The following is a 14,174-nucleotide window of genomic DNA, read 5'->3' on the forward strand; positions in this document are numbered from 1 at the left end:
GAAATGTAGGGGAGATTGTAAGATCCAACCACATAATATAAATGGATACAACCTTGAGAAGGAAAGGAAGGTGGAAGGAGGAAACTCCCTGTGACTCTCTGTAAAAAATGATAAAAATGTCTTGTGTGCCCAACACAGATGTTTCATTTTAAAATTTAAGGATAATTGAATGCTTTGATGCTGGTTCTATTTAATAATTTACTTCTGTTTTATGGAGATTTAAAAAAAGGAATAAGGAAATAGGAAGGTAGACATACAAAGAGAAAGGAAGGAAGGAAGGAAGGGAGGGAGGAAAGAAGGGAGGAAAGAAGTTAGCCATTGCTAAGGCCAAGGCCCTTGCTTATTTGAGTGGAGAATGTTACAGTGATGAAAGTGGCAACTCGGAGGAGCCCCACAATCCCTTCCTTCCTTCCAATCTTCTCTCAGTTTCACCTGCCTTCCTTCCGTCCAACTTTTTCTTCCCCTCTCAACTTCCTTCCTCCCACTTTTCCCCGAATATTTGCCCACCATTGCCGATGATACGCCTATCTGTTGCTGGGGACACCTTAGTGACAACACAGACATGATCCCTCACACGTGGAGCTGAGCCTGTCCTTGGGGAGGACAGAGACAAAGCAGCAAGTCACACCGACTGATGGGATTATCCATTCTGATAAAGGCTGTGACAAAGGTGACAGGGGAGATGGTGATGGTGGGGCAAACTTAGACTAACGGGTCAGCAAAGAACTTGCTGAGAAAGTAAAATGTTTACACTGAGACTTGAAGGATGAGCTGAAGTTATCTAGGAGTAAGGGTGTGTGTGTGTGTGTGTGTGTGTGTGTGTGTGTATGTATCTGTCTGTCTGTCTGAGGGGAGAGGGGAAGGTGTGAGCCCAGGCAGAATGAAAACAGGTGCAAAGGCCTTGAGATGAAAAAGACTGAATGTTAGAGGAGCTGGAAGGTGGTCAGACTGGCCAGAGTGGTCACTAGCATGGGGACAGGGCTGGAAATGACTGTGGGGTAACATAGGCAGAGCCTTGTGGGCTGTGTCCGTTATTTTGGGTGCTCTCTAGAACAACCACGGGAATCCACTGAAGGGCACTGAGTGGAGGTTAATATGATTTGAGTCTTAAGGAGATTTTAATAGTTTAAAGATTTTTCTGACCACCCTCTAGGGAACGGATTGCAGTTATCTGAACTAAGCAGTGCCGCAGTGCACCTAGCCAAAGTGTACCTACACAGCATAATGTAAGAGCCAACTGTTCAGGTTCAAATCCCAGTTGCTAGCCTTGAGCAAGGGAATTAAATTTTCTGTGCCTCTGTTTCTGTATTTGTAAAAGGAGGGTGATAACAGTATCAAGCTGAGGGCTGTTGTGTAGTTTACAACAGCGTAATAATGTCTGGCATATAATAAGTACTCAATAAACATCTGCCTTTGTGACGACCTATTCCTGAACTTTGCTGTGTAACACACAGGCTGTCAAAAGGTAATAGTAAAAGACATTTAAAATGTTTTCTAGGAAAAGTAGCCCATGAGGAATCCTTTAATAAAACAAGCAAGGAAACAAACAAAAAGATCCTGTATCTTTCCAGCTGGAAAAATCTTTTCGTGTATGAGGTTGCTTAGCATGGGGGACAGTCATGCTGCCTAAGGAGTCCTCTGAGGGCAGTGAACCAGCCCCATCTTCCTACTTTAATTCATCCAGCAAACTTCAGAGTATCTCCTGTCTGCAAGGTACTGGTATTGGTTAAGGTGGTTTTGGAGGCAAGAGACAGAAAACTCCTACTCAGCCAGCTTAAACCATGAAGCACTCTATTATTTTATATGCTGAGGGATCCAAAGGCAGCGTGGCTCTGGCTCTTTCTCTGTCTTTCTGGATTCCTTTGCCTCTGCCCCTTTCTGGTGCTGGCTTAACCCTCAGACTGGTGTCAAGAAAGCGGCTTTCATCCCCTGTGTCTCATTTGGGCAGACAACATCCCTCCTAGGCAGAGGAACAATCTCTTCCTTGTGTCTTCCTTTAAAAGCAAGGAAATCGAGATATGTTCAGTAGATGGGCTTTGTGCCCACGGATGCTGCTGAGTAAGCATCGTTGACATCTCCCCCCTCCACTGCCGTCATGTCCGAGTCAGAGTGTCCCGAAGAGCCCGAACAGCTGTGGAAGCTCTTCATTGGAGGTTTGAGCTTTGAACCAACCAATGAGTGTCTGAGGAGCCATTTTGAGCAGTGGGGAGCGCTCACAGATTGTGTGGTAATGAGGGATCCGAGCACCAAGCACTGCAGAGCCTTCGGGCTTGTCACATACGCCACTGTGGAGGAGGTGGATGCGGCCATGAATGCGAGGCCACACGAGGTGTATGGAAGAGTGGTGGAACCAAAGAGGGCCGTCTCAAGAGAAGATTCTCAAAGACCTGGTGCCCATTTACCTGTGAAAAAGATTTTTGGTGGTGACATTAAAGAAGACACTGAAGAACATCACCTAAGAGATTATTTTGAACGGTACGGGAAAATCGAAGTGACTGAATTCATGACTGACCGAGGCAGTGGCAAAAGGAGAGGCGTTGCTTTCCTAAGTTTTGATGACCATGACTCCGTAGACAAGATTGTCATTCAGAAATACCACACTGTGGGGTTTCCCTGGTGGCACAGTGGTTAAGAATCCACCTGCCAATACAGGGGATACGGGTTCGAGCCCTGGTCTGGGAAGATCCCACATGCCGCGGAGCAACTAAGCCCGTGCGCCACAACTACTGAGCTTGTGCTCTAGAGCCCGCGAGCACAACTACTGAGCTTGTGTGCTGCAACTACTGAAGCCCGCGTGCCTGGAGCCCATGCTCCACAACAAGAGAAGCCACCGCAATGAGAAGCCCGCGCACCACAAGGATGAGTAGTCCCCACTCGCTGCAACTAGAGAAAATCTGTGCACAGCAACAAAGACCCAATGCAGCCAAAAATAAATAAATAAAATAAATAAATTTAAAAAAAAGAACACAGGTTTAAAAAACAAAAACAAAACAAACAAAAAAGAAATACCACACTGTGAATGGCCACAATTGTGAAGAAAGGAAAGCCCTACCTAAGCAAGAGATGACAGTGTTTCATCCAGCCAAAGAGGTCGAAGTGGTTCTGGAAACTTTGGTGGTGGTCTTGGAGGGGGTTTTGGTGGGAATGACAGCTTTGGTCGTGGAGGAGACTTCAGTGGCCGAGGTTGCTTTGGTGGCAGCCGTGGTAGCGGTGGATATGGTGGCAGTGGCGATGGCTATAATGGGTTTGGTAACGATGGAAGCCATTTTGGAGGTGGCAGAAGCTACAATGATTTTGGCAGTTATGACAATCAATCTTCAAATGTTGGACCCATGAAAGGAGGAAATTTTGGAGGCAGAAGTGCTGGCCCCCGTGGTGGTGGAGGCCAATACTTTGCCGAACCATGAAACCAAGGTGGCTGTGGTGGTTCCAGCAGCAGCAGGAGCTATGGCGGGGCAGAAGATTTTAATTACTGCTGGGAAACAAAGCTTAGCAGGAGAGGAGAGCCAGAGAAGTGACGGGGAAGCTCCAGGCTACAACAGATTGGTGAACGCAGCCAAGCACGGTGGTGGCAGGGCCTCGCTGCCACAAAGAAGACATATTTTAGACAATACTCATGTGTATGGGCAAAAAAACCTGGAAGACTGTATTTGTGACCAATTGTATAACAGATTATTTTAGTTTCTGTTCTGTGGAAAGTATAAAGCATTCCAACAAAGGGTTTTAATGTAGATTTTTTTTTGTTGCACCCATGCTGCTGATTGCTAAATGTAATAGTCTAATCATGAAGTTGAATAAATGTGTCTTTTTAAAAAAAAAAAAAAGCAAGGAAATCTTTTCCTGAAGCTCCTCAGCAGAGCCCCCTCCTATCTCGTTGACCACAAAATTGGCCCCTGACTATGTTGGAACCAGTCACTGACAAGGGGAATGGCGTCATCATGATTGACTTGGACTCCTCATGGCCCACGCACTAAGGGCCCAGCCTCCTCTGAAGCATGTGGACAGATCGGAGAAGGGGAGACACCAGAGTAAAATGGGGATTGTGTCAGGAAGGAGGAGACAAGAGATGCCTGAGGGTTCAGTCTCCAGCAGCATCTACCAAATAGCTGTAGGGGCAAATCATCGCCTTCAAAACCTCACATTCGAGAGAGGGAGGTGGAGACACACAGAATCCGAACATTGATGAGAATACAATAATTACCGAAATAGAGTTTTGATCAGAGGACATGGGAGTGTGGAAGAAAAATTGATTAATCCTTCTTCGGCTGGTATCAGGACTGGTGACAGCTGACCAGCCCATGGAAGAATTGAATGAGAGTCAGCTGAAATATGGCTTTCTTGGTAGAAAAAGGATTTTTTTTTATGATGTTTCTAAAACCAAGATTTTTTTCCAATTTATTAAAAACATTAAAAAAATGTGTGGTAAAATGCCCATAACATAAAATTTACCATCTTAACCATATTTAAGTGTGTAGTTCAGTATTGTCGAGTCTATTCACGTTGTCATGCAACAATCCCCAGAACTTTTTCATTTTGCAAAACCGAAACTCTGTATCCATTAAACAACTCCCCATTTCCTCTTCCCTCCAGCCCCTGGCAACCACCATTCTTTCTGTTTCTGTGAGTTTGACTATTCTAGATACTTCATCTAAGTGGAATCATACAATATGTGTCCTTTGGTGTCTGGCTTATTTCACTTAGAATAACATCCTCAAGGTTCTTTCAAGTTGCAGCCTGTCCCAGAATTTCCTTCCTTTTTAAGACTGAATAACATTCCATTACATTTATATATCACATTCTGTTTATCAGGTCATCCAGGGATGGACACTTGGGTTGCTTCCTTGTCTTGGTTATTGTGAATAATGCTACTGTGAACATGGGTGTACGTATATTTCTTCAAGACTCTGCTTTCAATTCTTTTGGTTATACCAGAGTGGAATTGTCAAGCCTGGTCCTTAAATCTCTTAATGTGTGTTCTTATTGTAAGGATAATAGTTGAAGGTGGATGTATGATTTATGTTTTAGAGCCTTGCTGCCCACTGTGGTACCTGGTCTCAGTTACACCTGGGAGATGGTTAGGTATCTTGCCCAGCTCTACTTACTGAACCAGATCTGCAAGTCCTAGGGAATCCCCAGGTGACTCTAAGGCACATTAAAGTTTGAGCAGCCCTGCTCTGAGTATACACTGTTTCCCTTCCGAGAGTTTACGATCAAGTGTATCTTTTCTCTCCGGTTTTACCTTCATTCAAAAATTTGCTCTTCCCTCCCCTTTGTGCTACATACAAATCATTTGCTTTCAGAGACTTGATATTTAACATTGCAGCTGCAGAGATCTTTTCTTTTTTTTTTCTTTTTCCCGTTTACTGTTTCATCTGCCTCTAAAAGAGGCAGGAATTAGATCAGCTGGAATTAGAAAAGAAGACCCGCTGCAGAGGTGACTGCTAATTAAGTCCCATCTAGAAGATTATTAGTTTAATACAGCAACAAAGCAAACAAACAAAAAGAGAGCATATTTTAGTTTTGGTTGAGAAGGGTAGGACCCAGGAAAACAGAAGTATGTGAAAAGAATTGCTAAGTGACTGATAAATAGGCTTAAGTTATTTAAACTGGCACCGAGCACGGCTTAAACAGTATGTTTTGCATCATCTAAATTTCTAAATACCTGGAGTATATTTGTAAACATGGCAATCTAACATGTTATTGAACGGCACATTCATATTCAAATGAGCATAAATGAGGATTTAACAGCTGATTGCACAGTGTGAATGATAGTAACTAATTGTCAAGTCGGAAAGTTGCGCAGATAATAGTACTAATGCGATCGGCACGCAGCCGCAGTGATATGACTTACAGTAGCAAATCCGTGAATTTTCAGCTGGCTGCCCAAGTCCCCGTACATAAAAGAACGAGTCTGGATTAGGGCAACATGGGCCAAATGGGCAGTCAGAAGGGAAATGAAGGGCGAGGAGGAAGAATCGGAGCTAGGTTTGAGGGGCGGTGTGAAACTTTTCTTTCCCTCTAGGCCGGCCTTTACCTCTTTCATAACAGTCATCAATGGGGCTCCCTGGCCATTCAGCGCTGTCCCTCTTCTAGGAAGCAATTGTTCAGAGGTGTGGCTCATTTCAGGCATTAATCTCCACTGAATGGCGGCTGTGTTACACATTCTGTCTCTACCCGGAGCCTGCAGGCAGCTGGTCAGTGGAAAGTAACAATGACCACAGGAGGAGAATGGGGCAAATGCTCTGCTGCAGATGCTGCATCCCCAACCTTGACCTTGGTCATTTCCCTCCCAGGGTGGCTTGGCCCTTCGCAGCGGGAGCCTGGCTTTGCGAGGCTGCCATGGCGGGCAAGGTGGCCGCTACCTGCGGATTTGTTCCCTCCTAATAACCCTTAGACCCGACAGGCAGTCACCATGAGCACTGGAGACGGAGGCCAATGTGGAGGCTGCTAAGGCAAAACATGAAAACAAACCCCCTAACTTTTCAGGCAGGGGCTTTTCCAGCAGGGACGAGCGGCTCCAGTTCCCAGCGGGTCTGGCCGGTGATCCAAGCCTGTGTGTTGGGCATTGGTCAGGGGAAGTGGCTATTCTTTCAGGCCAGCGCTTGCCTCCTGCATCCTGTCACCCAGTCTCCAGCCTGTGCAGAAAGCTGGGAGGGGGAGAAATGTAACAAAAAAATCCTGTCTTCTGTCCACCCCTAGTGCCTTCTATACCTCCACCCCCCAGGGGGAAAAACATATCACTATCCTCATCCCTACCCCATCTTCAGCCCATCTCCATTCTCATCCAGTCTCCTTCTCCATCTTTCTCTACCTCTGCCTTTCTCTCTCTCATCTAGCTCTCATCTATTATCTATCAATCGATCGATCATCAATGTATCTATTTATGTATCTATTATGTATCATCTATCAATTATCAATCAATCAATCATCTAGGTATCTATCTAAGTATCTAGCAATCTATCATCTAGGTATCTATTATCTATCTCTATCTATCTATCATCTAATATAGAAATGCAGATTCGGTGGAGTACTGCTTATCACTTCCTTGACTAAACCATGAATGACTGCTCACTGACAACAAAAAGTGCACACTTTTTACTAGAACCCTGCAAGTCTTTCATAACCTGAACCACCTTGGTTTTCCAACTTCTTCCCCTTCCCTTCCTCCCTCCTCACTTCCTCTCTCCTTTCCTTCCTCTGAGGCCACAGACATGGTACCAGGCACAGGACATCCTGACACTCCCTCCCACCCACTTCCTGACGACTGCCTTTCATCACACCCTGCCTCTGCCCCCATCTCCATCACCTCCAGGGTTTGGTCTCAGAGCCACGCGGGACCTCTTGTCTTCCCCCCAGGCTCCCTGCTCCTTCCCCTCTCCCAGCCTGTGTCTTTGAGGTTTCCTCTCTAGCATGCTTGCTCCTGAACCCACATTCTGGCCATAAATGGTTCCTTTTTTAGCGCTCTCTTTGTCGAGAGCAAGCACAGCTGTACCTCTTACCAGACTGAGGGTTCCTTTCTCATTTTATCCCAGTGCCTAGAAGGGTTTCCAGCTTAATAATATGTGCATGTGAGGTAGAAGGGGGAAGAAGCCTGGACTGCCACTTCTACCTGGATGGAAGCCAAGAACTCGGACCCTGGAGCCAGGCTTCCCGCTCAGACCCACCTCGGCCATTCACCGGCTGTGCATCCTTGGGTTGGTCTCCTCATCTCTCTGAGCCTCGTTTCGTCAAGTGTACAGTGCAGCTTGTTACAGTACCTACCTCATAGGGTTGCTCTGAGGATTGAATGAAAGAGTGCATGTGAAGTGCTTAGCTGACTGTAGATGCTCAGTAGATAGAATTCAAACTCCCTGAGGACTGGGACCCTTGTTTGATTGACTGATAGGTTTTCAGCACCTAGGACTCTGCGTGGCATGAGAATGAATGGAGGGAGCTATAGTAGTAATCATATGTGAAAGCTGCAGTTGGGTCCTGCTGGCATTTGCATCCATGTAGGTTGGAATAAGCATTGAGTGACCCTCAAACCTCTCTTTACTCTGCATTTGGAAGGACTGTGCTTAGGACTTCGTTATTTGGTTACTGTTGCCCCAATTCACCTGGAACACATATCTTTAATGCTGCCCTTCAGGTGTCATTCAGGGGACCAGCACTCTCCAGCCACACTGCATGGTTTGAAGCTGTGTTTTCAAGGACGCCCTCCTCCAGCTCTCCACTCTGAAGATGTTTCCCCCACCCCTGCACCGCTGGTTGGGTCACCTTGGCCATGAGATCCTGATTTTCCATCCCATTCTAATTTGGTAAGTCCTCCTGCTTTGCTGTGCCCTGTTTCATGCAGGGCTCTCGTGACCCTTCCATTTCCCACACATGTTGGCTTCCCCTGACCCAGTCAAGCTTATTTTGGTTGCAAGTGCCCAAAACCAGCTCAAGGACGGTAAGGAAAACCAAAGGGGCATGAGTGATGGAGGAGGTTTATTGGAAGGAATCAGGAATATCTCAGAACTGATGGTCAGGAAAGGCTGTTGGAACCAGCAGTGGGGACGGCTCAGCCACGGAGGCCACTCTCTCCACCCACAGAACCTGTGGGCAAGCATGCCAGAGGGCTTGGCTGGAGGGGTATGGGGCCATGGGCTTTGGACATAGGTTACCTGAGAGCAGGTGCCACTCCAGGCCAAGCCGGAGGAGAGGAGAGGTTTTGGTTGCAGAACCAATGCATTCTATCCCAGCACCTCCTGCTCAGACAGTCAGTTTGGAAAAGTTAGTTTCCTGAGGCAGGTTACTTTGGGACTGAGTGAGAAGATACCTTTACCTAATTCTCCTCCTGATGCAAACCTAGGGGAAGGGCATGCTGGGCAAAGAGACTCTAAGGGGATGGTTGTTAGGGCCTGGTGCAGCTGGGATCCCCTGATGTGGGATATGGGACATGGGACCCCACTTTAGCTCAGAAAAAAGGCCTGAGCTGAGTCCACCTTTGCACACAGCAGGTCACTCTGTTAACTCAGAGACCAAAGGACTTGGGTGGGGCTGGAAATAGGATGGGAATTAGGAGTGATGAGATGCCAGTGATGTGAGACAGGGATTCTTCTTTCCTCTTTTCCTCAAATTCATGTCACACATTTCATAGATAATTTTGGTTCCCAGGTTATAAAAGGACAATTTTTAATCCCAGTATTAAAAATGTTCATTTTTAGGATTTTTGTATTGATAATAAATTGATGAAGACAAGCATCATTGCAAGGAATAGAGAGCCAGGCTCCTTAATATTCAGTCAGTTACAGTGATTATAGGATTTGGTTTTGCTCTTACTTTTCTATATCAAATAGAATTGTTTTTCTGTTTGTTTTTGACATTTCTATTTTTTTCTTAACCTTTATTTTTTAGAGCATTCTTACATTCACAGAAATAGAATTGTTTTTTGTTATAGCTTTTATATGATTCCGATTTCACAGAAAGTTTCTACAATCTACACATTTGTATTTGTGCCATGGTAAATTTCATTCAGTTCTACTTTTTAACTTTTCATACAGAAGAATAAAAATAAGAAATTTTAAAAAATCACTGATTCATGAAACACTTGTTTGGCAACAGTACAGCTATTGGGTTGGGACTGTGGCGACCTTCATTTTGACAGAATGAGGACAGATTATTGTTCAGATTAGAGTAGTTTATGAAATTAACCAAAACCACAAACAAAATATTAGCAAATAGAATACAGCAATGTATTGAAAGAAGAATATATCTTGACAAAGTGAGGTTTATCCAAAGTGGAATATTTGTTGAACATTAAAAAATCAATGTCATAAAGAACAAAAACCTTGTGACTGTACTAATAAATGCTGAGGAAACATTTGATAAAATTCAACACCCATTCTGTATTTAAAAAAAAGAAAACAACAACAGAAACAAAAAGCTCTCAGCAAAGTAGAAAATCAAGGAACGAAACCTCCTCTCTAATAAGGGGTATCTATTGAACACTTAGAACTAACATCACACTTAATGGTAAAATATTAGATGCTTTCCCTCTACAGTCAAGGCAAGGATATTCACTTTTATCACTTCTATTCTACAATTCAGTAGAGGGCCTCTCCAGTGCAATAAGTCAAGGACAGAAATAAAAGGCACAAAGATGAGAAAGAAAGAAGGAAAGCTATCTTTATTTGCAGTTGACGTCACTGTGTACATGAAACATCCAAAGGAATCTACAAACTACTAGAATTTTTTAGTGAATTTAGTAAAGTTGCAGGGTAAAAGACCAATGTATAAAGATTAAATTGTATTTCTCTATACAGGCAACAAATGATGGGAAAATAAAATTAAAATACACTACTGAAAGTAAACTAAGAATCAAATACTAAGAATAAATTTAATTTTAATGAAAGATATGCAAGGTCTCTACACAGAAATTTATAAAATATTGCTGAGACAAATTAGAGAAGTCTTAAATAAATGCAGAGTTATACCATGTTCATGAATTGGAAGATTTAGTATGTTAAGATGTCAGCTTTCCTCAAATTTATCTATCCAGTTAATGCAATCCCTACCTAAATCCCAGCAGAGAGTTTTGTAGAAATGAATAAGCTGATTCTAAAATATTTATGCAAAGTATCTTAAATAGCCAGAACAATCATGAAAAAGAAGAACAAAGGTGGAGGAGTTATGCTAGCTGATTTCAAGACTTACTAAAAAGCTATAGTAATCAAGATAGTGTACTATTGGTATAAGGTAAAAAATAGATCAATAGAACAGGCTAAGGAGTCCAGAAATAGATCTACCGTGGTTACTGGGCAACATATAGATGCATGGTCAATTGCTTTTTGTCAAAAATGTCAAAGCAATTCAATGTAGAAAGGCAAATAAGTCACATGTCAGTAAATATCAGGGGAAAATGATGGAAAAACTAGATATTGGCACAGGAAAAAAATTAACCTTGACTCCTACCTCACACTATACATATAAATTAATTTGAAGTGGAAAACATATCTTCACTATTTGGGACAGGGAAAGATATCTTAGAAAGTCATAAAAGACACTACCAATAAAAGCAAACATTCATACATTGGACTTTATCAAAATTAAATACTTCTCATTAAAAGAAACATCATCAAGAAAATGAAAAGTCAAGCTACAGATTGGGATGAAATATTCAAGAAGCGTATATTTGAAAAAGACTTCATCTAGAATATATAAAGAATTCCTACAAATCAATAATAAAAACTTCAATTAATAAAAAATGGACAAAAATCTTTAACAAGCACTTTCAAAGGAAGATACCTGAATAGCCAAGAAATTTCAATACATGAAAAGGTGTCCAACATTATAAGGCAATAGGGGAATGCAAATTAAAACCACAATGAAATACTGCAACACACTCATCAGAATGTCTAAAATTACAAGACTGATAATACCAAGTGTTGGCAACCATACATTGTTGGTGAAAACATAAAATAGTAAAATTTTAGTTCAACATGTTATCTAACTTATGAGCAGAAAATCCACTTCTAGGTACATACCCAAGCGAAATGAAAACATATTCCTCAAAAAGATGTGTCCAAAACGTTCATGATAGCTTTATTCATAATAACTGGGAACATCAGCAAGAGAATAGATAAACAAATTATGGTATATTTTTACTATGGAATACTACTCATCAATCAAAAGAAACAAACTCTTGATGAAGGCAACATCATGGATGAATCAAAAACATTATATTGAAAATGCTGGAGAGGGTTTGGAGAAAAGGGAACACTCTTGCACTTCTGGTGGGAATGTGAATTGGTACAGCCACTATGGAGAACAGTATGGAGGTTCCTTAAAAAACTACAAATAGAACTACCATACAACCCAGCAATCTCACTACTGGACGTATACCCTGAGAAAACCATAATTCAAAAAGAGTCATGTATGAAAATGTTCATTGCAACTCTATTTACAATAGCCTGGAGATGGAAACAACCTAAATGCCCATCTTCTGATGAATGGATAAAGAAGATGTGGCACATATATACAATGGAATATTACTCAGCCATAAAAAGAAACGAAATTGAGTTATTTGTAGAGAGGTGGATGGACCTAGAGTCTGTCATACAGAGTGAAGTAAGTCAGAAAGAGAAAAACAAATACCGTATGCTAACACATATATATGGAATTTAAGAAAAAAAAATGTCATGAAGAACATAGGGGTAAGACAGGAATAAAGACACAGACCTACTAGAGAAGGGACTTGAGGATATGGGGAGGGGGAAGGGTGAGCTGTGACAAAGCGAGAGAGAGGCATGGACATATATACACTACGAAACGTAAGGTAGATAGCTAGTGGGAAGCAGCCGCATAGCACAGGGAGATCAGCTCGGTGCTTTGTGACCGCCTGGAGGGGTGGGATGGGGAGGGTGGGAGGGGGGAGACGCGGGAGGGAGGAGATATGGGAGCATGTGTATATGTATAACTGATTCACTTTGTTATAAAGCAGAAACTAACACACCATTGTAAAGCAATTATACCCCAATAAAGATGTCAAAAATAAAAACATTATATTGAGCACAAGAAGCCAAACACAAAAGAATACATACTTTATGATTCTATTAATATGAAATTCAAGAACAGGCAAAACTAACTTATGGTGATAGAAATTAGAACAGTGCTGGGTGACTGGAGAGAGGTACAGAGGAATTTTCTGGAATGATGGAAAGGTCCTCTATCTTGTATTGCGGGTAGTTATATGTGTTCCCATTTGTCAAAATTCAAAGAGCAATAGACTTAAGATGTGGGCATTTGACATTATCAAGGAGTACTGTCAGTATAGAAGAAAGAGAGAGAGGACAATAAAGAAAGAGAGAGAAGTGTATTCTAGGAGGATTGCCTCTTACATTAGTCAAGTCCTAGAAAATGAAAACAGCCCTTTCCTGCCCTTAGGTTATAAGCGTTAAAAATAAACCGTGACGCCTCTGTCCTATGACTTTTGGTTCCTGGATGGCTTAAACTTTCTTTTAAAAAGTAAACTAGGGACTAATGATTCTCATTGGGGTAGGAACTCATTGAACTTATTTCTAAATTCAAGACAAGGCAAGAGTTTCCAGCCTTCGGGACGGCCTCCCCACACTCCGGGTCCCTAGTGGATCTCTAAATAAGTTGGCAGTTCTGCAAGGAGACATTTGCTACAATCAGCTTCCTTAACTTGAAAGCCCCAGTGGCTGAAGTTAATTGTGTCTGGCCTTGGCCCCCTTGGCCTTCCCACCTTTGATAGGTTTCTTTTCTGTTCTAGCTATGCCATGGGAGGCATCTTACTGGGCCCTTCCCAGCAAGGAATAAAATTGTAAACATATTGGAGGTATCCTTTTATTTTGTTTTGTTTCTAAGGAAGGACTGCTTAAGGCTGAACCCTGTGATAACCACGAGTATTAAATTGCAGTTGCTTATGTGGCTACAGGGGGGAAGTAAGTGGGTTGGGTAATCTCTTCAGAGAAATTGACATCAGATTTGGGTAAAATGTTGGGTGACTCCAGGCAATGTGTAAATCAACAGTTCTTAGTATTAATCCCGGAAGCCTGGCGTTTCTTTGCAAAAGAGGAGAAAAGGAAAACTGCAATCCTCAGCAGCTCTCTGTACCCACCCAGGTAGAGACCAAGTCCATATTAATCCATGTAAACAAAATCGATACTTCTGAAAAAGTCAAGGTTTGGGGAGCAGGCACACACAGACCTGCAGGGCCTCAGGCATCTTGTGACTTAAGGATGAAGGCCACACGATGAGGATGGTTGGTCAGGGTGACAGAAGAGCCTCCCTCCCTCTTTGATGACATTGTTGGTCTGCCTGCCTCTGGTCTTCTTGTTCCATGAGAAAAATTAACATTTTACTTTTTAAGTCATAGTCAAGATTTCTGTCACTCAATGCAAAACCCATTGCTTATTGAAAAAGATTCTTTCATAAATAGAGAGGTAGATATTGCATGTTAATTATTTTTTTTAAAGTGTCAAAGGTGGAAGATGGCAATCTTATTTTCAATTCTTCCCCCCTCCACATACCCGTGCCCTTTGCCATGCCACCTGGCTATTCCTCTCACTTGTGGCAGCACCGAGTATTGTAGTTTCCCAACTTATTGGTACAAGGCTTGGCCGTGGACTTGCTGCGGTCATGGAATGCTGGTGGATGTAAATGAGCAGAGGCTTTAAATTTGGTTATAG

The 14,174-nt window shown here is 42.6% G+C and overlaps 1 pseudogene; it reads left to right on the forward strand.

The window, feature by feature from the left end:
- The first annotated feature begins 2,095 nt into the window (after window positions 1-2,095).
- Window positions 2,096-3,518, forward strand: LOC137224338 (heterogeneous nuclear ribonucleoprotein A1-like; annotated as a pseudogene).
- Window positions 3,519-14,174: the final 10,656 nt, after the last annotated feature.

The sequence above is a fragment of the Pseudorca crassidens genome, chromosome 5 (assembly GCF_039906515.1).
Source record: "Pseudorca crassidens isolate mPseCra1 chromosome 5, mPseCra1.hap1, whole genome shotgun sequence".
Lineage (NCBI taxonomy): Eukaryota > Metazoa > Chordata > Mammalia > Artiodactyla > Delphinidae > Pseudorca > Pseudorca crassidens.